Source organism: Epinephelus fuscoguttatus, linkage group LG19 (assembly GCF_011397635.1).
Source record: "Epinephelus fuscoguttatus linkage group LG19, E.fuscoguttatus.final_Chr_v1".
Lineage (NCBI taxonomy): Eukaryota > Metazoa > Chordata > Actinopteri > Perciformes > Serranidae > Epinephelus > Epinephelus fuscoguttatus.
The window spans coordinates 39407187-39424130 of record NC_064770.1 but is presented as its reverse complement, the minus strand read 5'-3'; the positions used below and the strand labels follow the sequence as shown (position 1 = coordinate 39424130).

The following is a 16944-nucleotide window of genomic DNA, read 5'->3' as shown; positions in this document are numbered from 1 at the left end:
CTGCTGCGTCGGAGCCGCAGGTGCATCCCGGCAGTGGTTCACAGTGAAAGATGATCAAAAGGAGCCAGATGTGTTGAGTTGGTTTTAATGAGGAGCAGAGAAAGGATACAGATCACTATTTGAAGAAGGCTGCATGAAAAATGTCATTTTACTCACCGACAGTAATGGCAGCCTTAATGGCCCACTTTATTTGAGTTCCATTTTCCATGCAGGATGTTCGGCTTTTCAGTCTGCTGCTTCATTATACTGCTGAGAAATGCTGTTGGTAAGTGCTGCATTTTAAAAGCTATTTTCCTGCTGCACTAACTTCACTCTGCTGATCGCTTCAGACCCTGTGTAATACTCTTAAGGTATTATTTTATTATATTTTATAAGGACTTATGATATGGGTTTATTGACTTTACAGAGGCCTAAAGATGATTCAAATAAAAATCACTTCAGTTCTCTGAATATTTTAGATTTTTGTTGAATTTGTGTCAAAATGACTGAAAAACATAATTAAGAACAGAAACTACATGTTTCCTGTCAGTTTAACCTCAGTTGCTATCAGGCGTGGGCGACATGGCCCCAAAACAGATGATGTGGTTCACCTGTAGTGGCTTGTTGCATATTTAATGTCTACATGAGTTTATTTGGTCTCATACTGCCAGTTTTATGGTTTCATATGTCTCTTCCTGTTGACAGTGAACTTGTCACTAAGATTGGCCTTTTATCATATTTTCTTGACTTTGGTTTTTAATCTGTTTTTCTTTTCCGTAATGCTGGATGCGTCAGTTCCTTTATTTTCTCATAATTTACTGCTTTTTTCCTGTAAAAAAAAATCTGTAAAATTTGGTAAAAATTTAAAGGAAAAGATGTTGTGAAACTGTTTATTTAGTTAGTTTGACTTTGCTGTGTTTGTTTTAAAAGCAGTTGTTGGGTCCCATATACGTCGAAATATTTGATTTTTGATTTGATTTTTTTTAGGAATTTAAAAACACAAGGGCTCAACAGAGTGTAGCACTTAAAGCAAAACTAAAAATTCTCTTTTCCAAATTGATCCTTGGTGGAAACAACAAACAATACGCGAAGACGTATTGAAACGACTGTAACACCCTGCAGGTACGACACCGCCCCTCTGAACTGTAACAATCATGTCACATCCTGTCTGTTATTCAACTTGCAGCTTCAGGCTGCAGACGACTGGAACGTGACGCATGACGAATCATTTGTTAGTGAAAATCTTGACGTTGATTTGGGGACAGTGACGCGGCTGATAGCTAACCACATACTGTCAAATTATATTTACTGTTTGTCAATTATGTGTTACTGAGTTTGAATCTTGTTAGCATAACGTTAGCTTTCTGGCTCAGAGCTGGGCCAAAGGGTTCCAGGAGCTAGGCGGACTGGGATATCTCCTGTTATCAGGTCGTATCTAAGGATCGTCCTGTTTACTGTAGCAGTGAATAACGTTTCCATTACAGAACCTATACGAGGTGGCAATGATTGTTCCAGGTAATAACTAAACCCTCAGGTGTTACCAAGGAAACCGAGTTAAGGCTTGTAAATGCTTTAGAGTTTGACTGCAGGAAATATAAAAATTTGAATGAATATTCTTATTTTTTTATTTCTTTGGTCGGTGACCATGGTAGACGCGGGATAATGCCCCACAAGGTGTCCATTATCAGTTTTTCACTGCTGACACGCTGTGTACTTATCTCGTATTACAGTTAAACTGTAAGCTCAAACAACACGTTCTCATCCCAAGTCGTTACAAATAGCCTCTGTTGGCCGTTCACATCTTAATATTACACACTAAGTGTCCTTCCGCCTCTGCTGTTGACATTCCCGGACGCTGCTACCAATTCCGGGACGTCGGGCAAAAGCACCTGGTGAGATTTAGAAGAAAACATCATGGTTTGGGTCTTCATTTATTCTGGACGCAAACAGCGGGCTCCAGGGTGAAAGTCCAGGGTTTGTTTGACCCATACACCTCTACCATGGACACATAAGGACATTTTACTTTACTTACAGTACAGTACATCACACACCCCACCCAGTCAACGACCAAACGTGGTGGTGAAAATGTCACTTGATATTTTCTGCCTTTCAGTCATCTTAGATTTTGTACAAAGTCATGTTTATATGTGAGATATCCTGTTGGTACTGTACCTATTACCTGCTGCAGCTCAGCAGTGAGATTACAGCATTTGTCTCGTGCTCCATCAGTAAAACGAATATCAGGGAGCGTTTGATCCATTAGCATATTTCCCTAGATTTTATTGCGGTTTCTCTGCAGCTCTGTCTGTGTGTTGATATCTGTCAGATAAAGAGGAGGAGATAAGTTTGCAGGCCGGCTATCACATGTGGGAACGCTCCAGCGAGGCTTCAGCACTGTAAGAAAAATATTCATTACACAGCCGTATCAGGAGCAGCACGCCACGCCCAGGCTGAAGAGAGAGCCGCCACGTTATCAGGCTTTACTGCCATCTGACTATAGGACACGCTGTATCGTTAAACAGGCTCCACCAGTTCCAGAGGATCACATGTCTCATTGTTTTGCTCTATAGTTTCATATATACTGTACCACCACTGACTGCTCCGTCATCATGGAGCCACGCTCTCACTAACAAGCATGTGATCCTAATTTTACAGCCCAGCTACTCACCAAATTAAAAAATGCACTTATGCAAGCAGTGCTTTAAAGATGCTTTCAGTTACTGCTCTTATCTGTCGGAGCTTTTTTGGAGCCTCTCGTCGTAGAAAAGCTGCTGAAAAACATTTTATTTAGCCTGGTGTGATTGGTGCAGAGTATCGTTTCACTGCTCGGGGAGAAAGGTCTCACACACACATGCACACACACACTTGGCTGCGTACCCAGAGTTGTTCCTGCAGAGTATGTGTGGGCGGGTTGGTGGGTGTTTTTCTAGGCTCCAAATGCCATCCATGTCCAAAACCGTAGGAGAAAAGAGTCATGAAAAAAAAAAAAAGCCTGTGATGCGAACACTGTGTGACCTCATCGCTACCTGCTGCCAAATCTTGAGACAGAGCTTCAGCCAACAGACCGTGCTCACTACAACACACACTCACACACACACGTGTGTACACAATGTTCCAGGTCAGTGTGTCACTCTGTCTTGGTAGTAAAAGACAAGTCAGCAGCTCAGAGACAACGAAAACAAGTTTGTTGATGCCTGGAGGGTCGCTTCCCTTTTTGGTTCCTGCCTGGTCTCTGAGGGCAGAGGGCAGAGGTCAGAGGTCAGGGTCGGATACAGAACAATGACACGCAGCCAGCCTACTCACTATCAGCCAGCCTTCATGCCCAACAGTCTGAATCAAATCAGAATCCTCAGTGAGACTCTGCAGAAATGCTGAAATATAAAAATACTGTCAAAGTAAAATGTGGTCTAAGGCTGTGATCAGATTTGTAAAGATGAATGTGTTGTGCAGACGCTGCAGCAGAAATGAGGCTGTAGACAAAAAGGAAAAGCAATAATGTTCCCTGATGGAGATGAGACTCAAGAGCCAGCTTCAAACTGTCCGATCAGTCTGAATCATGCCTCTGTTTCTTATTTCTATTCTCTTTATCGATGATGACAGTCGCACATCGCAAAACTGACGTCAGACTCCTCATCTGCGCTCCTGTGGGCCTTTTCCACCGTCACCTTTAGCCACACCGAGTCAAGCCATGCTGCACCTTTTTGCATTTCCATTATCAATTTAGATGCACCGTGCCAGAGATGGATCCTCTCCAGACTGGGTCCAAAAGCTGAGCCACCTGCCAACAAACACCGACAGTCACCCGAGAGAGCGGTGTTTGCGTCTCATAAGAGTCTAAAGCCAAACCCTGTTCTTTTTTCCTAAACCCAGCCTTGTGTTTGTTGTTGTAGGAAAAAACGTCAACTCGTGCTGTTGTACCTACGTTGTGCTTTTATTTTGAAAGAGACTGTATGCAAACGTTAAATTTACTGTGAAAATGGAAGTGTATTTTGAAAGAAGGGAACTTTGGTGTCCGAATATGTTAACAACCAATCAGACCCTCCAGAAAATCGCCATCTTGTGATCACAATAATTAACGCAAATTCAACGTAAGTCCGCAATATTTGCGGGGGCTTACATTTTTTCATAAGTTCTGAGATTTTTCCGTGATTTCTGCGTTTTTCATCGTGGCGCATGCGATGTCATTTGAAACATCATCAGACGCGTCATCAAATGCGCTCATGGCATTGCAGTATGGAGAAATGCTTGACATAAGAATTTACACTGTTTAAATGCGTGTTTTGCAACGTGTTTGGAGTCCATGTTTTGAGTCTCATTAAATAAAACTAAAGAAGAGAACTATTAAAAACATTTGCAGCTATTTTTGTAATATTCAGTATGATTATTATAGCAAGGGATTACATGACTTATTTTTTTGGAGGTAGTAATTAAAAAAAAAATATATATTTTTTTTTTCTCCTTTTGTCATTAGCCATAATTTTGTCATTTTGTCATTAGCCGCAATTTTAATCTTTTTTTTTTTTTTTGGACAAAATTGGCTGCAAATTCAAGTTTTTTTTGCCATGAGATCCTGGAGGGACTGACCAATGCACTCGGGTTACCTTACACGTCAGCGTGGAAAGTCCACAACCAAACGTTGATATGTGACGAGGTCAGAGTGAGAATGTGTTTTAGTAATAAGTCAAATTTGTCTTTACAGGTAAAAATTGAACGTCTTAATGCGTCAAATACGCGTTACGATCAGGGACGTTCCTGGCGACTAATTTCCCTGTAGACCAAACGAAAATTTTAATTAAGACTAGTTGACTAGTTTAAAAATGGAAAACACTCAGAAAACAGTCCAAATTGAGCACAGTTTATTGTTAAGTATTGTCATTGTCCCCAGAAATGTATTGTTGGGATGGATTGAAACTGAGGCTCATAAGTGCAATGGTGAATGAATCGGTTGGTACTTGTCGATGCCTTTAGGTATTTAAATCATTTATATCTCAGTGAGTATCATTTATGTTTGTGTTTTTTATGTCCTTGCTGTTCATTGTTGTGTTGTAATTTTTATGCTGCCGTCTTGGCTAGAAGATCACTGATCTCAGTGGGACTAACCTGGTTAAAAATGGGTTATATAAAATAAAATAAAATAAAAATATTGCGTGCATTAAGAGCCATGTTGGATTTTAAATGCTGCTGAAGTGCGAGACACTTTGCACCGTGTGGTATGAATGTGAACCACTAGTGGCAGAAAATGGGCTGTCCCACACACTAAATTGAAGTTGCATAGAAGACAGGTGATTGGTACGTGGCCAAAACGTACTCGCTAACAGGAGCCCACATTGGCCAGCGCAGTCTCTGCGTCAGAAAGGGGCGGGTATGTTGACACCAACCAACAGCATGGAAGCTTTAATGCTCTGAGTGTCTTAAGACTTTGAAATGTTCTTGCTAACAGGACATTTTCTGTTGTCTTAAGGAACATTTGACGCATTACGACGTTTATTTTTACCTTTTAAAACTTATTGATACAAACCTCAAAACAGACGTTTGGAGCCCTTCAGCTCTCCATCGTCTGCAGGAGACCAGAGAGAAAGACATTTTTAAAAGTCCAGTTATTTCACATACTCTTGTGTGTGTTTTTGTCTCGATTAATCCTTTAAAATGCTGATGGAGGTCTGTTTTTGCACAATACAGTGAGCAGTGCTCGTGATTCATCTTGTGTGGACTGATTAATCAACACGTTGTTTTGGCTCTAACGTCCAAAACTCCTGAAACAGCAGCAGGGTGATGTATGTGGGACCCACCCAAGATATAATGCATGTTGGAGGGTGGGGGATGTGACGATATGAAGATCATAGACATTTGTCTGCCATCAGATATGTTGCCAAACTGTTCACTCCACAGTAACGAGACATTTGATCCTGTACATCTTTGTGAACGAGGCTTTTTCCTTTAAAACAAGTATAACAGCTCTATAAACAGCTGCACTGTGCTATAAGATCACATTTACTGGGATATAGGATTTCATTTCTGTTGCCTTCCCCTAAAGCCGACATTGACCCGCTGCACCGTGCGGCTCTTTGATGTGTTTTAATAGTTTTTGGACAACAGTGCAGCTGTGTGGCACAGAGGGACAATATTCCTCAGACAGTACTTGTTATTAAGATCAATTTGCCTTTCAGCTTTCATGATTTTTTTTTTGCAGTTTGCAGTCGGCCTTATCGTTTAATGTCTTCATTAAGGGACACAAAGGAAATATTTGACGCATAATCGGGTTGAATTTGGGCCCCGGATCATTTATATTACACGTCTGTCGGGCCGCTGAGCCGCCAGGTCAGCTCCTCCCCGTCCGTCCTCTCTTTTTCATCTATCTCCTTTTCTCACTTTCCAGCAGTCAAGTGGTCGTTCGTTCTGGCGTCGGATGGTCCTTTTTTCACGTTCACAGCCAGTTTGGCAGCAAACCAGCCATCAGCGCGAGAACTCTTTTTTATTCTGACACTCGTACTGTATTTCTGGTAAACTACTGATAGCAGCCGGTACTGTACATCTGTCAGTGGAGAAGGTGGGGGAGGGAAGGATGTCTTCTTGCTGCTTACAGAATGATGTATATTATACAAAATGGTTCTTTCCTCTCATCCCCGCTCCCCCTCGCTCCATCTTCCTTCATGAGATTAATCTTGATGTCTCTTTCATTTGGCGTTTCCTGCAGCCGGTTAATTAGCCCCTCTGCTGAGGTCTCATTTGTTTGCCTGGAGGCTCCTGTGTGTTCAGAACAGACTCCTGCTCCTGTGTTTTCTGTGGGTTTTTTTTATTTTGGCCACAATCTGAAGCAAAAAGAGAAGAAGGAGGAGACAGGTGTGTGTGTGTGTGTGTGTGTGTGTGTGAACTTCAACTCATCACAGAACAGTTACCAGGCTGACACGATGTATAAGAGTCAGAGTTTGTGTGTGTTTGCTCCTCTGTGGTGGAACAACCCCCCGCCTGGAATCTGATTGGCCCCTGCTGGTGGCCTTCTGACCAAAGTTACAAGGTGCTTATTAGTTAATTATTATGGATGAATTACTGAACAGACCTGCGTGGTACAGGCCCAGGGGACCCTGGAACAGAACCTCCGTATGAATTGACTCTTTTGGAAAGTCTATCAACCAAAAACCACAACGTGATTTGAATCAATCAAAAACAGGCATAAAACAACCACACACAAACAAAAGGACCACAAAGAGATGCAAAATGAAAAACAAACGAGACAGACAGACCATAAAGTGACGGAGAACAACCACATCAACACACCAAACACCACAAAAAGACATAAAATGACTATGAAGTGATGACATAACAAACAAAAGGAGACACAAAACAAACAAAAAGAGACACATAACAACCATAAAGAGACACATAACAAACAAAAGGAGACACATAACAAACAAAAGAGACACAAAATAAACAAAAGGAGACACATAACACACAAAAAAGACACAAAACAAACAAAAAAGACAAAAAAAACAAACAAAAAGAGACACATAACACACAAAAAAGACACATAAACAAAAAAGACACAAAACAAACAAAAAGAGACACAAAACAAACAAACAGACACAAAATGATTATGAAGTAATGATAAATGATCACATAAACACACAAAACAACCACAAGTCATTAGATGACCATGAAGTGATATAATATGACAACAAAGACACACAAAAACATAAAGTGATGCAAAACACCCACAGAGACACAAAATAATCAAACACAGGCACAAAATGGCCACAGAGACACACACAGACAGACCGTAAAGTTAGTTTATTATTATTTGAAAGGGACAGTGCAAGTTAATGAAGATCACCATACGAGTAATACAATGACGTATACATGCCAGATTGTAGCCATTGGCTAATTTCCATCTGTTGTCCCTAGCAGATGTTCCCTAGGTAAAACACAAATAAAAACCTAAAGTGCTGCAGACAAACTCAAAGGGACACAAAATAAATACCAACAAACATAAGATGACCATAAAGTGATGCTAAGTGACCACACACAGACACAAAACCACCAAGGAGAGGTAGAAAAGAACTGCGCAGAGACACAAAAGGACTACAAAAATCCACGTTACACCTTGCATTAAAATGCGTTTCGGGTGATCAGATAAAAATCAGATAGTGCTCGTCCACAAATGCACCCTGAACACATCGAGGACTGATTGTGATTGGATCAGCCAAACACCTCCGGAGGTGGTCAGGGACGCACTACTCTCACAGGACAGTCCTGACTACATCCTTGATCCAGATCGTGCTCTGGACAGTAAACCTGAAACACTGAAATAAAAGCTGCTGCAGAACAAAACAGAACTCTCTGTTGTTCCTCTTCATGGTTCCAGGTGATCAGGACTGATCAGAACATCTACGCCTGCTTCAGAAAGCAAGCTAAGGTCCAGACTGTAGTGCAGCTCTACGTTTGGTTGATGTCTTTTTTTAATGTTTTGTTTTGTTGTGTCGGATCCAAATAAACTCTGTTAGAGCTCCATGTGGACACTTCAGACACATATTAGTATCAGGTGTAATGGCGTGGTCACACATGACCAACTGTAGGCGAGTGACTAACGCCTGCAGAGGCTCTATTTGTGCTGAATGTGGGCGGTGCGTGATGTGACTGACGCAGATAGCTAATAAAAACAGATGAATATGTTGTTATTTGTACATTTTCAACTTTATTAAATTCCATGCCTCCTGCTTCACTGCAGCCAGGCAGCGTCTCTCGTGTGGTTAAACATGTGGTCTCCTCCACACAGGCACTGACGTCGCCGGTCAAAGTTCACCAAAGTTGGGACGCAAAGATGTGAATTTGCTTTGCGACTGAAATGAATGTTTGACACCCTTTTTCCACGCACGTGCCAGCTTGACTTGGTGTGGTTTGACTTAGCATGTTAGCACATTTCATGTTCTATAGTCTCACCAGTAAAAGCTACCCATTATTTTATCATGTAAAAGCTTTTATTGTGAAGCAGCAAAATGAGGAAACGTGAGGTTTTCATCAGCAGTAATTTAACACGACCCCTTTATGGCTTAAAGCAAAAGAAAAAATAGCAGATATCTAAAGTACAAAAAGGACACAGGAGAGAAATCAAACTCCAGACCACAGAGATTCAGAGTTTGGCTAACGTTAGGTTACTATCACTGTTTTTTACGCTTGGTGTTTGGAAGAGCTGCAAAATATCAAACTGGCTGACGTACACCGTCGTGCAGAAGCGAGCAGTAAAGCTCCGTAGAGCTGATCACCCTCCTCATAAACTTGACAATGTTTTTCCATGTTTTTTTGTAGCCAGCTAGGCTAGCTAACGGGCTAACCTCGCCATTAAATGTTAAATCAATCGCTATTAAATACTATCAATAATTTGTGCAAAGATAACTGAGAAAAGTGAAGTAACGAACGACTGCCTACCAAAAGTGGACGTTTGTGCCAAATTTGGAAAAAAATCCCTCAAGGTGTTCTTTAACTATTATATTCACGAGAACAGGACGGACGGATGCACAACCCGAAAACATAATGCCGCCAGCCACGGCTATTGCCAGTGTGGAGGCATGAAAATGACCAGCTTGCCGCCCCCATGCAAAGCCACCCCTGCTGGGTGGACGTCGAGTTCACTCCTGGTTTAATTGAAAATGTTTTGGAGTGTGTGAGAGCGAGTGTGTGAGTGTACTGTAGGAGTTTCTGTATCCGCCTGTCCTTTCCACTGTGATGTATGGACGAGTGGTTCTACAGTTTGAGGGTTAAGAGTGCTCGAAGCTCAGCCAGGCAGAGAGAACGTATTCAGATAAAAACGCTCACCGTGAGTCTCTAAAACGTTCTTAAAATGGAGGACAGACCTTGACTCTGATGGAGCATCGGTCGCCACCACTTAACAGAGCAGTGGAGCCTCCACTTGTGTCTGTTCGTGTGTGTCTTGAGCATGAACATATGTGTTTGTCTGTATAAGAAAGGACCCACACAAAGAGATGTATGTGTGTGTGACAGAGACCCAACCCAAGAGCAGCTTGCACAGATGGAGGAAGATTAACAGGGAATGTGTGTGTGTGTCTGTACATTGTGTGCCTTCAAATGTGGGTTGCCAACAATAGATTTCCACCCAGTAGCTGCTTTGCATACTGAACAAGTACTGTGGCTTTTGTTATTTCAGAATGAACTCATTTTGTTATTGGCTTCTGTCAGTGCTGCGGAGCCTCTGTGACATGCAGAAACACAACATCATCGCACGCTGCTGCTTCAGTTTTGTTCCCGTGTCTGAATCACTTTTCTTGTGCCAGCATGTCTTTGACAACTCGTACATGGCACAGAAGAAATCTTCCATTTGTTTGCACCTAATTGCACCCAAGAGCCGTCACGGCTTGACAGATGTTCTTAACTATGATTAGGAGTATTTTCGTGATCCACGCATTAAGTGCTTCGCCACTCCTGATGCGCCGAACCTTACCGCTGTGCCCGTAATTACAGGAGAAAAATACCGTCTAACACTGGGTAAGAACAAACCCTCGGCCCTGTCATGACTCAGAAAAATAGAAACAACTTTCTTAACATCCAGCCTCTCCTCTTGCATTATGCATTGCATCATGCCTCTGCCCTGTGTTGCTGCTTGGTAACTGTTGTTTTTTTAAACTTCCATCTGTCTTTTTTCTGGCTTCGGCTCAAAGTGGTAGCAAATCTAGAAGGGCTAAATCGAGGGCACCTGGACGAGTTCCGCCTCTCATCCAAAAGGCCTCTTCAGTTCTGGTTGACTGGAAGTTATTTATAGCTGGAGGAGGCATAAACCTGCAGCCCTGTCCTGTCTGTCCTAAGCCCCTCCCACCAGACGACAGTAACTCAGTGTTTCCCATACATTGATTCATTTAATCTGTTTTGTTGTACAGGTGCACACAGCTCATTCTCTCAGCCCCTCCTTGCCCTGCTCTGTCTCAGTTTATCAGACCACTAATGAGACATGGATTAGCTGCTAGCCACCCCACAGTCCCTCCACCTCGCTCCCCGCCACTGTGGACTCCTTCCCGGGAGGAGAGCCGACAGCAGCTCAGGAGACCAACCTCCTGTTTGGTGGCTTGAATTCAACTAGGGCAAACCCCCATGGCTGGGTGTCACTGCAGGCTGGTGGCAAGCAGCAGCACCGGGTCCAACCTGTGTAACAGCTGCAGCAGGAAGTTTGCTGATTTGGCGGGAGAGTCTGTGGAGCTGAGGTTTGTGCTGGCTGGATTTGAGTTGCTGTGGTTGTTGATTTAGGGGCCAACTCCTAAGGTGCTGCTGGCTTTACTCCTGGCGAGGTGGTCTGTAGTGGCAGGGAGTGAGGCAGACGACACACTGTGGTTCAAGGCTCTAGCTAATGTTAGCTACATAAATGTGAAACTGAAGCCACAGCTTTGAGCACTTGGCCCTGGTAGCAGGAGGCTAAACTATTAGCAACATCTTCTCTCCACTTCTGAAACTTCTTGCTGATACTGACGTGGATTATTTTGTTCAGTGTTAAGGTACTTTCACACCTGCCCTGTTTGGTTTGGTTCAGTTGAACTCAACTTCATTTGCCCCCTCAGTGCGGTTCGTTTGTGCAGGTGTGAACACACCAAAGCAACCAGACTGAGACCTTCTTGAAGAGGTGGTCTCAGTCTGGTTCCAAAGGAACTCTGGTGCGGTTGGTTTGTGGTGAGAAGGTGTTGCGACCTGGATGTGAAGCAACTGCAGTCACATGACACATTGTTTGGGTTAAACATGAGCATGTTACAGTCCTGGAGGATTATTAATGTGCACCTCCTCCTGTACTGCCTTAATATGCACATTCAGCACATCCAATGCATCAAAACATTGTTTTCTAGTTGGAGCCGCGTTTGCCTCGTTTTCAAACTGTATGCTTTGACTAAAATGAACAATGACAGCAATATAGTCCATGATGAGCAGCGCTAAAATCAACCTGCGTAGTTGTCCCTCCATTGTGACATTAGAAAGTGTCACATTTATCTTGCAAGTGTACTCTTCTTCAATGTTTGGAACAACATGAGTCCCTGATTCAGACCAAAGCAGACCACTCTAGGGCTTAGAGCACCCACAGACACTCTTTTTGATCAGTCTATCTTTGCTTTGCAGTGTCGGCAGTCGTTCCAAATGCTGGAACAGCAACTTTCTCTGCAGGGTTCTCCTCCGTTGATTCAGACTTTCACAATCTGAAGGGACGTGCAGGCACATCTGCATCTGTAGAGTAGCCAGTAGGAACGCCGTCTCTTTGAAGTGATTTGCCAAAGAATCTGTCACTGGCGAGATTTTCTAAAGCCTGAAAACTGAGCCAAGAGGAGCTGCAGAAGTCTAGTTCTCACTTGAATTACAATATGCTCTGAGTTTATTATGGGATTTTTACCCAATGAAGATGAAAACAAACTGCGCATCCAAGATTTAACCTCTGTAGGGTCCTGTTATTCTTAAAAATATTTGTAAAATGAAGGGAGGCTTTAAATGCCTGGGACCCTCCTCCGGTCAGTCAGGACTGATGAAGTCTTTTATATAAGCGAAGAAATGAACAGGGGTAGCAAAGTATCCTCCTGGGGTCACCTGATGGTCCCAGGTAAGTTTGGATATGTAATCCCATTTGATGTGTTTTGTCTGCCTGGGGTTCTCCTCCCAGTTTGACATTAGGCTTAGGTGCTATTTATTTTTTGTACCTTTATACCTTCCTGGCATTTCACTGGGCTTTATGGTATATCACGGTATATGACCTGAATTCAAGTTTCTCTTTTGCCAAACTAAGACGAGCTTAATTGCCTTGTGAACTCATTGTAAAACCCTCTTTGCTCAAAATGGACGGAAACTAGATGAAACTCACCAAAACCGTCTTTCCGTTGTTCCAATAATCACCAACTCTGGCCTGGTCAAAATAAACTTCTCAGAGTTAGATATGTAAATAATCTGGCTGTACACGTGGTTTTACCTCACTGTGTCTCTCTACCGTAGCTGGCTGGCTTCTCGGTAGTCCTCTAACATTATCCCCACCACCAGCAGTCACCATCTCTCTTAGCTCAGCTGTTTGCTCCACCAGTAGATACTGACCTCTGGTGGTTCGTGCTGTGAACTGCGTCACCTCAATACAGCATTTCCATATCAGTTCAATAGAAAGAAGAACATCTGTATTTTGGTGGTCTTGAAAATCGTACCGTTATGATTTGAAAGGACCGTGGAATACCGTGATACCACTCAAGCATACTAGACATGCCTTTACACTTCATCTCACCCTAGACCCCGAGACACCTGAGCTCCGTGACATGGGTTAGCAGGTGTTTCACATTGCAAACAGAGCATCACAACGTTTTCCAACGGAGCACCATGGTTTCAGCCTCAGAGGTGTTGCCTCTCTTTCCAACAGCTTCATACTGTGCTGCAGATTGTCCAGTTGCACGCTGGTGGTCAGAATCTGATGATCTGTGAGCAGGGTACAAAATTAGCACCACCCACCAGCCAAATGCTGGACAAATACACAAGTGGCTGGTAGATCTGATTCAGCTCAAAAAGACAATGGTAGCTTATTGAGCGGCTGGTAAAATTTGATCTTTCATTAACATTTGGCTGCTGAGCAAAATGAAAGTTTTGCACCAATTTTTTTCTGAAAGTTTGGGTGCAGCTCAGAGACTGCATCCTCACTGGAGACATGACAGCATTGGTCTTTAGTTAAAATACCTCAAGGGACCAAAAGTTCCAGTTCTTTGACAGGGACCTTTAGTGGTGGTGCAATTATGACTGTTATCTCTCAGAAGCAAAGGTGCAACATCGTTATAATGCTGCAGAACCTCTTGGAGAGACGATCACAGTGGATAATTGGGCCATCAAGACGTGACTCTGACTTCAGAGAACACAGTTTACTTCCTGAATCCTACATAGAGTTAACATTGGTTTTATTTAACCTACCATGATCTTTCCCTGACCTTTGCAAAGCCATCTTTGCTCCTAAAACTAAACAAATCTCAACCGCAGTATAGTTTAGTCTAATCCTAATCTTTCAGGTCTAAATGAACATTTGTTTAACATGTTGCTGCCTGAAAGTGGCTTCTCACCGGGCTGTTGGTGATTATTTGGTACTTGAACTTTGTAGTGTTGTGATAAAAGCAAACAAAACACCATTAAACTCTTAATTATACTCTGAAACTTTTTGTTCTTTGGATTTTGGAATCCTAGTAACGTTAGCATGTTGTATTTGTGGGGAAAATGCTGCGAGTTATAATGAAGTTGTCTCTATTAAGCCATGTTTATTGTGTGTTTATTGTGTGTTTTGAATCAACTAAACTTCACAGAACCCTGCCGCCAACTAGTGTTCTGGAGGTGTAACTGCAGAGTGACACAGTGTAAATCCTGCTTAAATCCAAAGAACTTGCTGAGTTTGAAATCACCAAATTGAGCTCCAATATCAGAGATTCTGTCCGTGAAAATCACAAACTGACTCTCTGATGAAGGACATCCTGATATTTTTAATAATAAATGTGCTGTGGTCAGATTCTAACCCGTCTCTGTGTGTTGTCTCCTGCAGGTGAAGCCCCTGATGACGCCTACCGGTGCGTGTTAGGAGGCAGAGCGGAGCATCGACTCCTTCAGATGGACTCTGGGAAAAACCACCAGCATCCTCTCTCTCAAAAAAGACATAAGACAGAAGAATCTAGTCGAGACTGAGACAACACTACCTCCCGCCGTCCTCTCCTTGTCCTCCGATCCAATCAGAGATCACCTCCTCTGCTCTCTACCTCCCACAGAAATAGAAAAGGAAGAAAACAAAACAAGTGAAAGCAATTTATTAGCCGTTCCTCTTCTTCTCTTCGTGCAACATTTCTCCATTTACCTCAGGGATTCTCTCCCACTGCCTACCTCCTCCACCGAAACAGCCAACCTAGTGACTGGAACACAGAGCAAAAACACACCTGTGACCTCTCGCTGCTGTTACCATGACAACCTGTATTGCCTCTGAAGCTCTCTTCACTGCAACCATGACGACCAGCAATGACCTTGGACCTCTTACCACCTGCCAGCTCAGACCTGCTCACTGCCTAAATCGTACTGATCCACACTTGTAGCCTGGAGCTCGGGCTCGTTATTACCGCAAGGAAAAGTGTCATATTGCCAGAGCGGCAGCTACACACTCACATTAGCCTCACACACCCTGTGTACAATAAACCTGGCAGGAAACTATATACCTCAGCAGACTCTCAAGGACTTCTACTGAAGGGAACTTTTCAACAACAGCGTTCACTATCCTGGTGCTTCAGTCCACACACAGCAGGAAACACATGCTCACCAGCCTGGTGCTTCAATCTACCCAGTAGACGACTCACTTCAGCATCTTCCATTTGCCTTAGAGGCAGGAGTATAGCAACAGTAGCCAGGGAGGCCTCCAGAGAAGCAGAGAGAGACTCAGGAGTCCTGCCTGGCAGGCATCTTCATTTCATATGCTTCTCAGCAAAGTCACATCATACACACGCCTCCCCATCTAAGCAGTAGCATAAATCAGCAGTTTCCCAAGAGGCCTTCGGAGATCACAGAAGAGACTCAGAAGCACCCCCTGCCTTGAGCTTCACCCTGTGACGCCTCCAGAGAAGTAAAGCTACCCACGGAGCGGCACAAGTTCTGGGGAGCCTCAGCGGCTTTTCTGACTCTGGAGGGAAGTCACACAGAATAAAGAAGTCCCAGGCAGATTTAACTCAGCGCACTATGAGCCTCGGAAAGTTAGAAGAGTAAACACGGAGATCCATGAAGAATGCAGCGGTGAGTTCCCTTTTTATTTTGTTTACCAGCATGCTTTGCTCACACTGTCCCTCCCCTCAGTAACAAGAGGCTCCGCGGGCTCGTCCACTTCTTCTCTTGCTCTCATCTCTTGTTATTGTACTCGAATGAATACAAGAAAAAAAAGTTTTTCCTGTTTTTCATCTCTTATCTTTTCAGTTCTTTGCATCATAACTGGCATTTAAATGGCATTTCTGCCTTATTAGATGATACAGAGTGGAGACAGACAGGAGATTAAGAGAGATGGAAAGAGTGCTTTGCAGTAAAGGTCATTAAGCGCTGCAGAAACACGTCTTTGCAAAGAAACCTCATACTGAAGAGATTTGGCATGAAATGCAAGTCTGTGGGAAGTTTGTAGCTGGAAGCATCCCTAACTGAGGGTGAGACGTAAACTTATCTCGCCATGCTTCAGTTGGTGCATGTTCGCGGTAAACAAGGTTTGGCCTGCTGAAAAAGTCATATCCCACATTTATGGTCAACGGTTTTGGAGATTTTATCTCTTACGATAGACGTCATGTCTTCAGTCTGTCCACAGAGAGGTGAGAAAGTGTTCAGTGTGGTCTGAGGTTTTAAACTTTAAACACATTACAGTAGATTTTTACCCACACAGGCAGCATGGCTTCAGGGATGGTGATGTCGGTCTGTCCGTTGGTGCTTTGGTTCAGATTAGGGCTGGATGATATGGACAGAAACTCATATCTGAGTATTTACAGGCTGACTGGTGATACACGAATTTATATCTCAGTGTTTTCTACACAATTGGCTCGAGATGTCACAAGCAGTTTCATAAAACCAGATCAAAATAAAATGCAAAGACAGAGATTTTATTCCCCTGTTTGAAAACATACAGCTGCACAACAGTTACACCTCCGAAACACTAGTTGGCATTGAGGTTTCTGTGAAGTGCTGTAAAGTGCAGTTGATTCAAAACACACATTAGACACACATTAAACACACAGTAAACATGGCTTAATAGAGACAGTTTCAAACACAAATCAGCTTCACTATAACTCGCAGCATTCACAGACAAACACTTGTCTTTATCTGGACACATTTTCCCCACAAATACAACATGCTAACGTTATTAGCACAAGCCTATGGTATTTTACATTGTACTAATTAGCCTAACAGCTAGCAGACTTTTCCTCTACTCATATGAAGCCAGGGACAACAGCAACATTTAACAAAGGTAACGTT

The 16944-nt window shown here is 43.0% G+C and overlaps 1 protein-coding gene across 3 annotated transcripts in view; it reads left to right on the top strand.

The window, feature by feature from the left end:
• LOC125879295 (thyroid hormone receptor alpha) overlaps positions 1 to 16944 on the top strand; it is a 170676-nt gene that overhangs the window by 55428 nt on the left and 98304 nt on the right. For all 3 annotated transcript variants that reach the window (XM_049561096.1, XM_049561094.1, XM_049561095.1), the window contains one exon: positions 14504 to 15729. The gene's annotated coding sequence lies outside the window, so the exon portion shown is untranslated. The remainder of the gene's footprint in view (positions 1 to 14503; positions 15730 to 16944) is intronic.